The 17176-nt window shown below is 37.8% G+C and overlaps 1 long non-coding RNA gene across 4 annotated transcripts in view; it reads right to left on the bottom strand.

Annotated features, from left to right (window-relative positions):
• LOC129058560 (uncharacterized) overlaps positions 1-17176 on the bottom strand; it is a 235289-nt gene that overhangs the window by 18093 nt on the left and 200020 nt on the right. The window contains exons 3-4 of one of the 4 annotated variants that reach the window (XR_008523729.1): positions 3711-3784; positions 2114-2630 (exon numbers count right to left, since the gene is read on the bottom strand). The exons of the other annotated variants lie outside the window; for them this stretch is intronic. This is a non-coding gene — a long non-coding RNA (uncharacterized LOC129058560). Of the gene's footprint in view, positions 1-2113; positions 2631-3710; positions 3785-17176 lie in introns of those variants that run through there. 4 annotated transcript variants of the gene reach the window in all.

Here is a 17176-nt window from a genome sequence, read left to right as displayed (position 1 = left end):
ATGCCACCTGACGTGAACTTAGAAAAATGGAATCCCTGAAAACGTTTGGAAATGATTTTATCGGAGGCAGAGAGAGACAGCAACTGCTGGAGGGAGGAAGAGAGGACAAAAGGCAAACCAAAGTGAGATGCTGTAATCGAGAAGACTTGGCGAGAACAAATGGAAGAACGTTCGAACTTCCTTGTTGCAGACAAAACAACCTTCAAAGGCTACCTTTTTCCTATTTGATGGGGTAAAATTGCTTCCACCAATGCATTATACTTATTTAAAACTCTCCTTTCTGCATTTATAATTTTCATAGATGCAGCTTCCTCCAAACTTAGGTAATGAATGTAAGATGATTCTCCCTTGGGGGTTGTAAAGACAATCTAAGAACAAGTCATTTCGGAGTAACAAAATTCACAGCCGGGGATACTTTCCATTGCATAAGGCACCTACCCCTAAAGCTTTCATTGTTTCACTCTTAGGCAGTTATGTCATTATTTTACTTACCTCATTGGGGAAATCATTGTTTAACAACCAAATATAAATGGGGAAATAGTCTTCCACTTTATCTTCTCTAGGATAATAGCTTCCCTCCCCCACTTCCCTCCACAGAAGGATTAGTCCCAAATGGGTGATGAATTGCTCTAAACAGTCCGACAATCCCAGAGAGAGAAATGAGAAGAAAAATAACTAGCTGATTACCAATAGGGAACAAATTGGCCACTTGAGAATTCAGTGGCTAGAATGACAAATGAGAAAATGAAAATCCTCATCAAGGGACTAGACTTGCTGATTAGTCCAAGTGCAGATGACCACTTTCCATGCCTCTCCTGCCCTGCTGTGCGATGATTTACATCTGATTGAACATTATTTTGTATTTGGGACCATGATTTCTAAAAGGGTGTTTGGAAAACTTTGAAGTACTTAATTATAACCAGGAGGCATTTGGGGGCTGAGCAGTGAAATGGAAGATGCTCTGTGTTGGGCTTATGGAATGTTCATTTAGAGAAGAACCCATGTCTGCTTGGTTTGGTCTGGTTTTTCACTCCATCACCCCTTAAGGCAGCTTTCCAAGGTTTTCTGGACTCTGGAAGAAAATAAAAATGAGAAGCGTATTCTTGGCCAAGGGATCCACATTGAAGGCAGACTCCAGGATTTCAACATGTGGATAGACTGGGCTTTCTGTTAATCATCAATTACTGAAAATAGAAATAATTTGGGACTCCTTTGAAGGGAGGCCATTTTTATGAGACTTCATTTGAACCAATCTATCAAGGGAAGTTGGGTATATAATGAACCATAGACATTCTTAATGGTGCTAAGTCATATATGCATGAAGAAATAAAACAGGACTATCAACCATTATCCTCCAAGTGGACATAGTCATATGAGCTACAGGAATTATGAGGAAAAGGGGAGGTGGAGATTTTGAGTCAGGTGATCAGGATAGGATTCAGAGAGAAAGAGTGATAGGACTCAGGCCTTGAAAGAGGGAAAGAGCTATAGTAATTTCTGGGTGGGAATCACTTGAATGAAGAATAGTACTGATTTTTTTTAAATGATTTGGTACAGAGTAGAATGTGTGTCTTAAGCAAAGTGGTTTTCAGTACAGGAATCTGGAAAGATGAGACAGAACATAAAATTTTACATGTATGAATGGGTCTTTAACACCAGGCAGAGAATTGGGTTTGATTCTAAAAGTACCAGAGGTACATTAAGGATTCTAAGGCAAGTTAGACCTGTTTTAGAGGTCTATTTTCCTCATCTGACAAAAAGAATCAGCACAACAGCATTCTCTGTAACTTTTCCAACAAGTAAAATCAACATGTAAGACTGCCATTTTGATTCTTGTTTGGTTTGTGGGACCAGTGCTGTGGAAGATAAGAATGAACTAGCACAGTGCCTGGCTCTAGGACTCAATACATATTGTTAAATGCATGAATGAAGCTGAACTATACAGAACCAGAGTACTGTTTCCTAGAACAGATGAAGAAGACCTTATTACCTCAGACCTCTCAAGAGGTATCAATAGAGAATTTGATGGGGGCCCTGGTTGGAAGTTATGTGAACCTGGGCATATAACTTCACCTTTTTGAGTCTGTATTTCATCACCTGAAAAAGCAAAGGTGAGTTTCATAAATGAGCTTTAATTACAGGAAGATTTTATGTGTATTTTTGGGGAAAGAGATGCCATACATGGCTTGTGTTGGATTCACAGGAGTCCATGATCCAAGATATGGTTAAGAACCACTGGATATTTCTTTTAAACTATAAGAGTCTGTGACTCTGAGACTCCAGGGATGATTTTCCTCCCTGGAAGGACAATTGGAATATCAGACCTCACAGCCCTGCCAATTTTGTTACCTTGTAGGAGGCCTGTGGCTGATTGATTTGACTGAAATGAGGAGGAGAGGATGTTCTTAACTGTCAACCCAGCCTCAGATTCCTCAGCAATTTAAGAACTATTATTGATCTGATCAGCCATTCTGGAACATAATTGACCATTGAAAGAGGCAAATCATTGAAAGGCAGCTGTTCCCATCAGAACATGACACTGGCAACATGTAACCTCTGACACAGCTCTTTCTGTAGAATGTTTCCTCCTTCTTCTTCCTTTTTTCAAGTGGGCATGTTCACAGTGGACTCTGTCATAAGATTATTAGACAGAATAACTAGTTAATGATGGGGAAAGCATTTGGAAAGATGAGAGATACACTTCTGCTCTTAAGGCTATTCTTCAAAACAATATGCAATGATATTTTTGTTGAATGGATACACTCAGCACTCTGATTTGGAGACTTGTCAACAATGACATAATGCTGGCCAGTTAACATGAGCAGTTATAATGAAAATGTTATAACCCTAGAAGCTATTGTCAGTATAAAACTCTAGCACAGAAAGCTAGTCCCAGTAACTTATAATGAGGCAGCACTCTTAATGATTTTTGGCTTCATGCATTAATGAATAGAGATGTAAAGGATAAAGGACTTATAATGTAATAAGGAAAACTCAAGAAAAGATTCAGCTCTAATCAAAATAAATTGTGTTTTTAGATTGATTTTCATAAGTTCAACTGTTACCCTTTATTTATACCAAAAAGAAATGCATCATGCTAAGCTGATTCCTATAATTCAGAAAAAAAATGGACATTATATTTTTAATATATTTTAATATAATATCCATAAATTGCAAATGTCAACTTACAAGAAAGAAAAACCTATATACAGGCAAGAATAGAGCATCTATTCTTGCTAGGAAGAGAAAAAAAAATTCCTATAAATGTCAGTAAATTCCTTTTCCCTTTTTAAATAGTACTCGTTGTTTAATTGAAGAGTTGATTAGCACCATTAAAAATCCCACCTAAAGGCCAGGCGTGGTGGCTCATGCTTGTAATCCCAGCACTTTGGAAGGCCAAGGCTGGTGGATCATGAGGTCAGGAGTTCAAGACCAGCCTGGCCAAGATGGTGAAACCCCGTCTCTACTAAAAATACAAAAATTAGTCGGGCATGGTGGCAGGTGCCTGTGATCCCAGCTCCGTGGGAGGCTGAGGCAAAGAATTGCTGGAATGCGGGAGGTGGAGGTTGTAGTGAGCCGAGATCGCACCACTACACTCCAGCCTGGGCGACAGAGTGAGACTCTGTCTCAAAAAAAAGAAAAACAAAAAACAAAAAACCACATAAAATAGCAATTTTATTAATAATAGCAATGAAATGTATTATGATTACCTTTGCTTTCTATTCTTTCTCCCCCCTCCCAGTTTCTTCTAAATAACTGATGCTCCTTACTCCGCATCAGGCATCTAAAACCAAGAGGAGACAATTTCTTCCAAGAAAGTGCATTAAGAACTCCAATTTACTTCACTTATAAAGTCCTATAGACAGTACTATTAAATAATGAGTCAAGATCACTCTATTTAGCACCTAACTATTCTAGTCTTGTTCGTATCTTAATGTTCTGTTTTTTTCAGCATGAAAGCAGAAACTTCTACTCTATCTGCAATTTTCTTCCTTCCACTGGCAGCGATAATATTTAAAAAGTACTTGGCATCACCCAAATCTGTCTTCCAGCGAGCATCAGAATCCTTCTGATTGTGATTGCTCCCAATTGCCTAGAATTGGAACAGACTAAAATATATGGGTTAACTCTGGAGCCAGGCCAATGGCACAACATATGGTAGGTTGCAAGTAACACAATGTTTCGCTCAGTCTTCCATGGTATCTGGCAATAGGATGTTACCAATAAAAATTCCTTAAGCTGAAAACTGGCCCAAGTTGCAGTTATTCTGCATGTGCAAGTTGCATCAGACTCTATGGTATAGTCTATGGGGGATCCTATGATTTCCCAAACTGTCTAATCTCTTCCCATATCATTGCTTATGTTCTCAGGAGAGCTGGCTTAATTTGTGTTTAAGACGATATTGATTTGTTATTCTAAAAACAATTATTGTTTTGGTTTTTGTTGTTGTTAAGAAACCAATCTGATTCTGCTGCAGTAGAATCTACAATTGCACTGGGGTAGAATTCTTATCACAGTGAACAGCAAGGGGCAAATGGGTTATGTAGGATAAAAGCTAGGCTTATCTTTATTGGAACTCTCATTGCTTCTGAGGATGAGACACCCTGACTGTATAGATGGTATACCCAAACAAAAACACACAAGGGCATTTACCAGATGTCATTAGCCATTTAGGTTATAACACACTTACGTGCCAAAAATCACTTTAATTTTCTGGCATTTTCATGGCAAGATTTATTGTGCATTCATTCTGTAGTAGATATTAATAAATCCCACATTATGGTTAGCTGTCAAAAACAGCGGGAATTTTGTGGTGGCTCTTCTTTGGCATCTGAAACACAGCACGGTATTTTCACTGGAATCTTCCAAATTATTTTTCTATTTATGGAAATAAGTTCTCACTGCCGAGGCATTACCTCTTGAAAGTTTCATGCTACCCTTAAAGGGTTGGAGAGAGTGACTGGTTTTTAAATCTTTTTGGCTCCTGGAATGTAGGCTGAACTCTAAGGGATCCTGTGCTCTTCATTCATTCTTCATAATCACACCTCCCTCACCATGTGGGTCTTTCCATGTCACAGATAAGGAAACTAAGATTCAGGAAAGTTAACCAGTCATCCACAATGACATACCTAATGTGTGGTCAACCCAAGCTAATTCAATTGATTTGACCCTTTCTACCAGAGTCCCAGGCAGGCTGCACCTCTACATGTCTGACCTTTGGGGGGCTCCCAAAACAGTGATGCAGATTTGGTGAGCTCATATGAGAGAAGGAAACGTTAGACAGTACATCTGTATCATTGCCATGTATGAGCCTGTGTGATGTAGGAGAAGAGATTGTAGTTTCTAGTTTCAGCTGTTACTATATTTCTCTTCTTTTGAGAAGTCACTGTTCATGTCTTTCATTGACTCTTTAGTCAAGAGTGGGTAGGCCATGCACGGTGGCTCACGCCTGTAATCCCAGCACTTTGGGAGGCTGAGGCGGGTGGATCACGAGGTCAGGAGATTGACACCATCCTGGCTAACAAGGTGAAACCCCGTCTCTACTAAAAATACAAAAAATTAGCCAGGCATGGTGGCAGGGGCCCTGTAGTCCCAGCTACTCGGGGAGGCTGAGGCAGGAGAACGGCGTGAACCTGGGAGGTGGAGCTTGCAGTGAGCCAAGATCATGCCACTGCACTCCAGCCTGGGCGACAGAGCAAGACTCTATCTCAAAAAAAAAAAAAAAAAAAAGTGGGTAAATGTGTGAGCAGAGTGGTTCAACTGCTACGTTCTTAGGGCTGACACTGAAGGATTCTAACTCGTGTGCTTACATCATAGCCTGGGAAAATGTAGTTTGGGGGTCTCCTTTTCAAGATCCTACCTCTCCATCCTACTTTTAAATTTGAGAATTCCCAGAGTTCCACCCCAAACCTGCTCTTCTCTAGCACTGCCTTCTCTGTGGGTAATCTCATCCTTTCTTGGTTCTTGTTTTAACGTCTCTTGTCTGATATTAATATAGCCACTCCATCTTGCTTACGGTTGCTGTTTGCATGGTATCTTTTTCCATCCTTTTGCTTGCATCCTATTTATATCTTTGAATCTCAAATGTGTTTTCTGTAGACAGCATAGAGTTGGACCTTGTTTTGGTTTTTAATTCAATCCAATTATCTCCAACTTTCAAATGGATTTTGTAATTATTTATGTTTAATGGCATTATTGATAAGGCTAGATTTACCTCTGCCACTTTGCTTTTGGCTTTCTATGCCTCAATTCTTTTTTGTTTCTCTGTTTCTCCTTTAATGCTTTCCTTTATGATTAATTGATATCTTCTGGTATAACATTTTAATTATTTAATAATTTTTCAAAAGGAATTATTTTCTTAGTGTTTGCTCTTAGGCTTATAATATACATCTTATCAAAATCTACTTTATATTTATACTAACTTAATTCCAGTGAAACATAGAGGCTTTACTGCTATTATACAACTCTATTTTCTCCCCATTTTATAATATTATTGTTCAATATATTCAATTTATATGCTATAAACCCAACGGTGCATTCAAATAATTATTGCTTTATATAATCTTATGTATTTTACAGAACCTGGAAGAAGGAGGAGATCAAGTACATATTTATAGTTTATTATGTAGATCTTAACCATTTGTAATTCACTTCATTTCTTCCTATGGACTCGAGTCATCATCTGGTATCATTTCCCAAAGCTGCTTTGCTCAAACCCATCTCCTTTGTGTTGTTGTTTTCAGATGTACTACATTTCTATACACTATAAGTCCAACAATACAGTTATATGCACACTGTTTTATATAAACACATTTCTTCTGAAATCAGTTAAGAGAAAAAGGGAGAAGGAATGTGCAGTTACATTCACTATTTTTTTTTTTTTTTTTTTTTTTTGAGACAGGGTCTCTGTCACCCAGGCTGGAGTGCAGTGCATGATCTCAGCTCATTGCAACCTCCACCTCCCGGGTTCAAGTGATTCTCCTTCCTCAGCCTCCCCAGTAGCTGGGATTACAGTCGTCAGTCACCATACCCGGCTAATTTTTTTGTATTTTTAGTAGAGATGGGGTTTCACCATGTTGGCTGGGCTGCTCTTGAACTCCTGACCTCAAGTGATCTGCCTGCCTAGGCCTCCCAAAGCACTAGCATTACAAGTGTGAGACACCATGCCCAGCCTACATTGACTTTTTAATCTTTATTATTATTATTTTTTTTAGTGAGGTGAAGTTCATATAACATAAAATTAAACATATCAAAGTACAGAATTCTATATCGTTTAGTGCATTCACATAATATTGCATCCGCCATCTTCTTTAGTTTTAAAACTTTTTCGAGTCAACATGGGGAAACCCCGTCTCTACAAAAATCATAAAATAGAAATATTAGCCGGACATGGTGGCGAGCGTCTCTAATCCAAGCTATTCAGGAGGCTGAGGCAGGAAAATCTCTTGAACTCAGGAGATGGAGGTTGCAGTGAGCCAAGATAGTGCCACTGCACTCCAGCCTGGGTGACAAAGCGAGACTGTGTCTCAAAAACAAACCAATCAACAAAAACAAAAAAACTATTTTGGTGGATGCAGTGGCATACCCCTGTAATTCTAGCACTTTGGGAAGCCGAGGTGGGAGGATTGCCTGAGCTCAGTAGTTTGAGAGCAGCCTGAGAAACCGTGAGACCCCATCTGTACAAATAAATTAAAATACATTAAAAAATTTTTTTTCATCATCATAGTTTGTACTCAGTCACTTCCCATACTCCCATCTTCTCCCATCCCCTAGTGATCACTAATCTGCTGTCTCTATAGGTTTAGCTATTCTGGATATTTCATATAAAAGGAATATACAATATGTGACCTTTGTCTGGTTTATTTCATTAGCATAATGTTGGCATGGTTCATTTGTGTTTTAGCACTTGTCAGTACTTCTTTCCTGTTTATGGCTTAATGTATACTCATTTTATGTATATACCATAATTTGTTTATCCATTTACCTATTGGAGATTTGCATTGTTTACATTTCTATAATACCTTTTGGCCATAATGAATACTGCTGTTATAAACGTTTGTGTACAAGTTTCTGTGCAGATCAGTATTTTCATTTTTCTTGGATGTATACCTAGCAATGGATTTGTGGGTCATATGGTAGTTCTATGTTTGGCTTTTTAAGAAACCACCAAACTCTTTTCCCTAGTAGCTGGACCATTTTACATTTTGACCAGCAATATACAAGGGTTCCTATTTCTCCACATCCTGCCAACATTATTTTCTGTTGTTGTTGTTTTTTTTTTTAATAGCCAACCTAGTGGATGTAAAGTGGTATCTAACTGTGGTTTTATTTACATTTGTTTAATGACCAGTGAGGTTTAATACCTTCTTATGTGTGTTTGGTTATTGGTATATCTTCTTTAGAGAAATATTTATTCAAGTTCTTTGCCCATTATTTTTTCTTTTGAGATCGAGTCTCACTCTGTCACCCAGGCTGGAGTTTGTGGCACGACCATGGCTTACAGCAGCCTCAACCTTTTGGGCTTAAGCAAGCCTCCCACCTCAGCCTCCAGAGTTGCTGGGACTACAAGCACACGCCACCACCATGCTTGGCTAATTTTTCTATTTTTATTTTGTAGATATGGGGTCTCATTATGTTGCCCAGACTGGTCTCTAACTCTCAGGCTCAAGTGATCCTCTTGCCTCGGCCTCCCAAATTGCTAAGACTATAGCTCGAGCCACTGCACCCAGCCCTTTGCTCATTTTTGAATTGGATTGTTTGTCTTTTTGAGTTGTAAGAGTTCTTTATGTATTCTAATTACTAAATAGACCCTTATCAAGTGTATGATTTGCAAATATTTTCTTCCACTTTGTAAATTGTCTTTTCACTCTCTTGGTAATGTTCTTTGATGCCCCAAAGTGTCTAATTTTTCTGAAGTCAAATTTTTCTATATTTTCTTTTATCCCTCATGTTTTTGATGTCAAATCTAAGAATCTGCTGCTGCCAAATGAGTTCATGAAGATGTGTCCCTAAGCTTTACAATTCTAGTAGCTTTATATTCTTAGTTCTTATAGTTAGTTTGTTGATCCATTGTTAGTTAATTTTCATATATAGTGAGATGGGGCCCATTTTCATTCTTTTACATGTACTTATTCAGTTGTCCTAGCACCATATGTTGAAGAGACTATTCTTACCCCATTGGATGGTCTTGGCACCTTTGTTGAAAATCAATTGACCATAGATATTTGGGTTTATTTCTGACCCTTATTTTTTTTCCATTGGCCCATATGTCTGTTGTCCTGCTGATACCATAGTGTTTTGATTACTGTTGCTCTGTATTAAGTTTTGAAATCAGAAAATGTGAGTTCTTCAACTTTTAAAATACTGTTTCGTCTACTTGGGGCTCCTCACATTTCCATATGAAATTGACGATTGGCATTTCCATTCCTGCAAGAAGACCATTAGAATTCTGATAGGGATGCACTGAATCTGTAGGTCACTTTGGAGAATATTGGTATCTTAACAACATTGAATCTTCCAATCCATTAACATGGAACATCTTTCCATTTAATCAGGTCTTCTTTAATTTTTTTTTCAGCAATGTTTTGTAGTTTTATGTATATAAGTATTTCACCTCCTTGGATAAATGTATTCCTAAGTATTTTATAGTTTTGCCTACTATTGTCAAAAGGATTTTTTTTCGTTTTTAAATTGTTCAATTCCAGCATATAGAAACACAACTGATTGTTCTGTGTTAAGTATGTACCCCACAACTTGTTCAGATTTTGTTCTCCTGATATCTGTTAGTTCTTTATGCCTGGATTCTTTCAGCTCTTTGAAAATATTAATGCAGCTAATTTACAGTCTTTTCCTGGTATGTTCAATGTTTGGGTTTCCTCATGGATGTTTCCTCTCATTTTTTCTTCCCTGTGAGCCATGCATTTCTGATTCCTTGTATGCTTTGTTCTTTTTGGTTGAAAACTGGACATTTTGAACATTGTAATGGGGTAACTCTTGAAGTCAGATTATCTTCCTTTTCCAGAAATTGCTGATGCTGTTCATTGAGAAGTGCAGTCATCTGTTTGTTTAGTGACTTTCCTAAACTGTGTTGCAAAGACTATATCCCTTGTCAAGTGTGGCACTGATGTCTCTATTCTGTTATCTCAGCAGTCAGCCAAAGGCCTGGCAGAGACTTTGTTGGATATTTTAACCCAATAAAGAAAGAGTAAATAAGGTGTTTTGTTCTTTTAAATTCCCCCTGACAGATGCTGCCTGGAAGGCCATTTCAGTCCAAAGGGGCTGATACAATGGCTAAATCCTGCCCTAGTGCCTCAGTGATCCACCAGGCAAATCAAAACATATGACCCTTAAAAAAAAAAAATGCAACCCTGATCTTTGAAGCACATGGTTCTTATCTCCAACCTGGAAATAGCAAGCCACACCAGGAACATGAACTGTCATCCACACAGATACCAGTTGCCCCAGGGAACAAGAGATGGTAGCTGCTCCATGAAATGCTAAACTTCACCAAAATATATTACTTCGAGCACTCCCCTGGACAGTGCAAGTGTTTGACCGGCTCTAGATTTTAAAAATAGTTAATTCTGACAATTAACTCTTTCTCAATAGTTTTTTTTTTTTTCCAGGGGAGGGACTGATTTTTGGAGCTTCCTACTTTGTTACCTACACAATGACATCCCTCTACACTGTCTTTTACACTTTTACTGCTATTCCTTGGTTTTTTGTGTGGATTCAAATTATTGTCTGATGTCACTTGGTTTTCAGCCTACAAAAATTCTTGTAGCATTTCTTGTGAGGCAGGTCTTCTAGCAACAAATTCCCTCAAATTTTGTTTATCTAGGAAAGTATGTATTTTGCCTTTCATTTTAAAAGATAATTTGGCCATTTCTTGGTTGATAGTTCTTTTTCCCTTCAGCATTTTAAATATATCATTTCATTGCCTTCTGGCCTCTATTGTTTGTGATCAAAAGTCAGCCATCTATCCCATCAGAGTTTTTTGTGATGAGTGATTCGCCTTTTACTACTTTCAAGACATTCTCTTTCTCTTTGACTTTCACATATTTTACTATTATATGTCTGAGTGTGGTCTATTTGTATTTATTCAACTTGGAATTTGTTGAGTTTCTTGGATAAGCAATTTTTTTTTCATGAAATGTGGGAAGTTTTCAGTTATTATTTTTTTGAGTTTTTCTACCTTCTCTCTGTGCTTTTCTTCTGGTACTTCTATTACTTGTATGTTGATGCATTTAATTGTGTCCCACATTTCTCTGATGCAGTGTTCATTTTCTTTATTATTTTTTTCTTTTTTTATGTTGGGTAATCTTTATTATATTCAATTTGCAGATTCTTTCTTCTGCCAGCTAGAAGCTACTTCTGAGCCCATCTAGTGTTTTTTAAATTTTGTTATACTTAACTCCAGAATTTCTATTTTGCTCTTTAAAAAATATATATAAGTTCTGTCTCTTTATTGATATTCTTTATTGGGTAAGACATTGTCCTCATCCCTTCCTTTAATTCTTTAAACATGTTCTCCTATAATTCTTTGAACATATTTATAGTGGCTGCTTTGAAGTTTTTGTCTGCTAATTCCAATATCTAAGCTTCTTTAAAACAGTTACTTTTGACTGCTTTTTTTCTTTTAACATGAGTCACACTTTTCTCCTTCATTAAATGTCTTATACATTTTTTGTTGACAACTGGACATATTAGATAATATATTGTAGCAACTCTGGATATTGATTCCAGCTCCTGTCCATCCCCTAGCCCTCTGCAGCTAAGGGGGTGATATTGCTGCTGTTTTCCATGTCATTGATTTATTTGTTTAATGACTTAGTTAACTAACCCTATGAAGTATTTTTCCCTCTAGTGTGCAGCCTTTGATGTCCTTCCTCATATTATTTACTTTTTTTAAAACTTTTTGCTGAGTGATTTAGGATCATCCATGAATTGGCATGTAAGCCACTTATTGATCAAAAGTTACCCCCTTGGCAATTAAATTTTTATCGTTTATCACTGGAGGTATAAGTAACTTGGAGGCTTCTCTGACAGGTGAAGAAGTTTACACTTTTGCTCCCTGTCTACCCAGGAACTAGTCGCTTTGTTTCCCCCCCGCCCCCCACCCCCCATTCACTCCTAGGAGGGTGCAGCTTTGGGCATACACACAGTCTTCCAGATTGTTAGGGATACATGTGGTTTTATTTTTAAGTATAACTCTTAGGAGTTGCTTCAGGGTTAGAGTAGGTTACTATTCAGCCAGTGTTGAGTTGGAGGTTATCTTTAATCCATAGTGCCAGTGCCAGCTTGCATTTTTTTGGGTGATGGATCTGTGTGCAGCATGGGAAATTTTTCAGATTTGCTTCATTTCCTGTTCTGATGCTCTCAAGTAGGTACAACCAATCACTCATGTACAGCCTTTCCAACCCCCAAGGCTGACTGTGCTCCCAAGGAGGACTCTTCTTGATTGTTTCTTCCCATGATTCAGTCTATTAAACTTTTTTTTTTAATTTTAATAATATATTGTATTTAACTCAATATATACAAAATTATTTAAACATGTAATCAACACAAGTAATTATTTATGAGGTATTTTACATTCTTAGTTTTGTTTGAAGTCTTTGAAATCTGATGTATATTTTTCACTTACAAAAAATTTCCATGTGAAATAGCCACATTTCGAGTGCTCGCCAACATGTTGCCCTTGCACAGTCAGCTCTGGACATTGATCACTTCTCAGTCCGCTCAACTACACAATTTTAGAAGGGGCATTTCCTCCCAGAGTTTAGCAACATCTTTATGGATATCTAAAGTATAATAATAATAATAATAATAATAATAATAATAAATAAAAAATAAATTAAAAAAAATAAAAAAAATAAAAAAAAGAAATGTTATTGAAGTCAGTTTAAAATCAACAAACTATGTAAATATTGAGCATCTTTTTACAGCAAAAGCCAAATAAGGCAGTTCTTATCAGATTTTTTTCTTATTGTAGTAAAGCAACTAACTGAAGATTGTATTGTATTTTGATAATACTCCATATTTAATATTCAAAACAATAAAATCACTGTTTTATTTTAAATGTCAGCCTCCTTCAGGGAGAAACACTTGCTAGATAGCTGTGTTGAATTCACACAGTCAAACTTCTCACAGTAGAAGCCAAAGATATCTATAAAGATATTGCAGTCTATTAAACTTCTAATTGCTCTGTTGTGCTTGTATTATGGAGCTATGAGCACCCTCTTAATTGCTCTCTACCAAGATTTCCCTTGTTTTTGACAACACTCTAGAAATGAAATTCTCCATGCTGTGCTCCAAATGAAGTCAGTCTCCTCAGGCAGAGCTATAGCAACCTGCTTTTCCCCCTCGGCTAAAGTTCTATGCCACTGCCGAAGAGCTCAGGGTGGGAAGAGAAACCTACTGCTAGAGTGATGAACCTACTCTATGAGCAGACATTAGGAAATGATAGCGGTCCGTGGTTTTTCTAGCTTGACCCTTCTAATATGGGACTCTTGTCCTACCAGCAAGCTGATCAAGAATGATTGGAGTGCAAAATTCTTGGCCTGCCACGTCTGACCTATAACTGCTGTTCTTAAAGTGGGGGCTAGGTGGAAGGAGCACCAGTCCTCTCTGAATAGAGCTTCTGCAATGTGGGGCTTGTGGCTTGTGGAGGAGGATAGAAAATGTTAGCAGTCCACTCCTTCCCAGATGATTCCATAAGATGGACCTGGCAGAGAAGTGTCATGTCTCAAATGTCACAGACTATCACTGTTCTTATTGAGATTTAGTAAATATACTTGAGTGAATATTTCTCCAATTATTGTAGGACAATTTCCAGAAGCTTTAAATGATTTTTTAAAACTATAATTTTCTTTAATTAAATGGTTGCTTTATTGGGGAGAAAGTCTGCTGGTCTCCCCCTTCCATCATGCCAGAAGTTGGTTTTCCGTCCTATCTTTTAAATGTCATCTATGAGCTCATGATGCCCATGTACCTGTCTCTAACCTAGCCTTTCACCTGGACACCAGACTTCCATATCCAGCAGACTACTTGTCATCAAGCAGTTTTGGTTTTTCTTCCTCATAAATGTTCTCTTCAGGCCTTTGTTATCTCAGTAAATGAAACCACCATCTACCCACTTAATCAACTCAGAACCTGAGCATCATCCTTAATGCCTCCCTCTTGTCAACCACATGTAATCCATTAGAAAGTTTCATTGGGTCTGTCTCTCAAATACGTCTAGAAACTGCTTATTTCTCTCCAGTTCCGTGACTACTGACTCTGAATCATTCCCCTTCACTTGATCTATTAAAATAGCCTTCTAATGGGCTCTCTGCTTTCGCTCTTACTGCCCCTCCAATCTGTGCCTCACACAACCCCCCGAGTGATCACTGTATGTATATTTCCCCTACATATATGCTTTAACCCTGGCTTCAGCCCTGTAGGAACTGGCTGCTCTTTATCTCTCCTTCCATTCTCGTCTGAAGCCCCTCCCTTGACCTCTGTGTTATAGTCACATGGTCCTCTTTGCTAGCATGCTTTCCTTTGCCTGGAACACTCTCCTCCTTCTCCCTTTGCGTGGCTGGCATTCCTCCTCTTCTCTGCTTGTTTTAGCTTAAATGTCACCCCCTCTAAGATGCTTTCTAGGTGGTTTCTCCTTTGTTATTCTCTGTTGTTTCAGCCCATTCATTTCCTTTACAATTCTTGACATGGTTTGTAATTATTAATTTGTTTAATGATTTATTCTCTGCTGCTCCTACTAGATGGTAAACTCCAGGACAGCAAGAACCTCATAGTTGATTTGTTAAGAACCCTGAAATAAACACTTAAAAATAATAAGAGCTCCCACTTACCAAGCATCAAGTATGTGCCAGAAATGTTCTAAAATATATATGAATATATATGTCTATGCATACACATATTTACACAAAAATATGCATATACATATATACATGTATATATATACATCTATATACATATACACACATGTGCACATTCATTCAAAAGCACACACTCATTTAATCTTCACAACAACCCTATGAGGTAGATACTTTTATTATCTTCATTTTACAGCTGATTAAACTAGAGCACTTGGAGGATGGGTGACCCGGCCCAACATCGCACAGTGAGTGAGCTGCTAACCCAGGTTGCTCCAGAGTCTATGCTTTTAAGCATTTCAGCTGCTTCTCAGTGCAGTGACATGAACAAAGCGGGTACTCAGTTAATATTTGTAGAATAAATAAACAAAGGGTGAAACAAAATGGAGATGTTATCATCCCTAAGAACAGTGCTGTTCAGCAGAGCTTTCTGAGATGACGGAAATGTTCTACATCTGTGCTGTCCTATACAGCAGTCACTAGACACACATGGCTACTGAGCACTTGGGATGCAGCTAGTATGACTCAGAAAATGAATTTTTTGTTTTGCTTAATTGTAATTAATTTAAATTGCCACATTGTGGCTACTGACAACTGTAGTAGACAGTGCAATCTAAGATTTTTGAGATGGTATCATTGTTAATACCTTGAGGTTGACAGTCTTGATAAATTGAACTCTGAAGACCGATCACAGAATTCTCCTCTGCACTTTTTTCCCTAGTGTCCTCTCCCCTCAGTTCTTCAAACATCCTTTATCCTCCCACTTTACTTCATTCCAGCCGATTGAACCAAACCTTCTTTCTCACATGTGGCTCCAAAGCCATTTTCCCTATTCTTTCAACAGTGCCCTAAACAGTCCCTACAGAAGTATTGAAGTAGTCAACAAACATCTAATGTCTACTTGGGATGGAACACTGGCTCAGGTCCTGGGGAGGAGTGGAGGGAGACACAAAGACAAGACAAGGTACCTGTCTAGTGGTGAAGTGGGGGAGTTAGACTTACACACTAACTCATAGTAAGGGCTCAGTCAAAAGAATGGTGTTGGGGGATGGGTGGGTGTCCAGGTATGTAGCCTCAGAATTCAAAACTGGGGTTCCGGAGTGCCCGCTTTGCAGAAATTGCTGTAAAATGGCACCAATTTTACTCACACTTGGACTAAAAGAATAAATGAAGTCATGGCTTACTTTAAAAACTGAGCTTATGACAGACATGAGACAGTCTTACTGACATCTAGAAAGAGACAACTGGCCTGGATAGAGGGAGCTTATATTTCTTACTCTAATGGCAACACTACTTTTTACAGAAAAAGAATCAAAGAAATAGTAAATAAAAATCAGATTGAGTCGAATATTTAAAAAGAAGAAAAAAAGTAGTGCATGTTAATCCTCCAATTCAGGGGCAATTACTATTCATATTCTCAACCATATGTAATAACTGGCGTAGTGAAAATGCATTTCTTTCCTCCCACCATTTGCATACTTGGAATCTCACTTACATTGCATGTAGGTTAGAGAAAAAAGATGCTGCTTTGTTTGGATTTTGCTTTTGCTGTGGAATCCATTAGAAAGCAATGTGCTTTGTATGTCAAAGAGCAGAAAGGCCCCATTTCCTCTTTTCAAAACGTTTTTAGCAGAAGTCAACTACTGTATTTATTCCATGCAGTTCTCCATTTGATTACTCAATGTGTGCTAGCCACAGAAAAGCAGTGATCTTTTTTTTTTAAACACAAAGGACTTTCAATCTTAGGATGAGTCTTACAGCATCATACCTTTGAAAGTGAAATTTTTAGGCAGTTATCTAAATGTCACACCATAAGAAGCATTTAAACGCATAGCAACACCCAGCTGATGTCTAAGTGCTTCATTTTTCATACAGATATATTATCAGTGCACTGGTAGAGTGACTGCGTCTTTGATTTCCCCAAACTTCCTCAAGTTTACTCTTTTCAAAAAAAGTAGCTCCTTACGTGCAAAATCAAATGAGATTTCATTTTGATGCCTAAGACTTTTCTTATAGATTACATCACAGATTAGAAGGAAAAAGAAAACCCAAACAGCAAAGAACTAGATCAACTCTTCCAGTCTACTCTAGACTGAAGAAAATAGCTCCTAAGACATAAACTCCCTGCTTGTGTGTTAACACCACACTTTCCCAAAGTGTGTTCCTAAGAACACTAGCTCCATGGGTTGTAACACAAAGAAAGCATTCCATGGTGAATTCCATGAGGAATTGGAATCTTTTTTAAGAGACAATGGAATCTTTTAAGATTCCATTTTTTAAGAGAGGAAATGGAATCTTTTTTA

This window comes from Pongo abelii, chromosome 2 (assembly GCF_028885655.2).
Source record: "Pongo abelii isolate AG06213 chromosome 2, NHGRI_mPonAbe1-v2.0_pri, whole genome shotgun sequence".
NCBI lineage: Eukaryota > Metazoa > Chordata > Mammalia > Primates > Hominidae > Pongo > Pongo abelii.
Note: the sequence above shows the minus strand (reverse complement) of the source record. Positions and strands in the feature narration are given on the sequence as shown.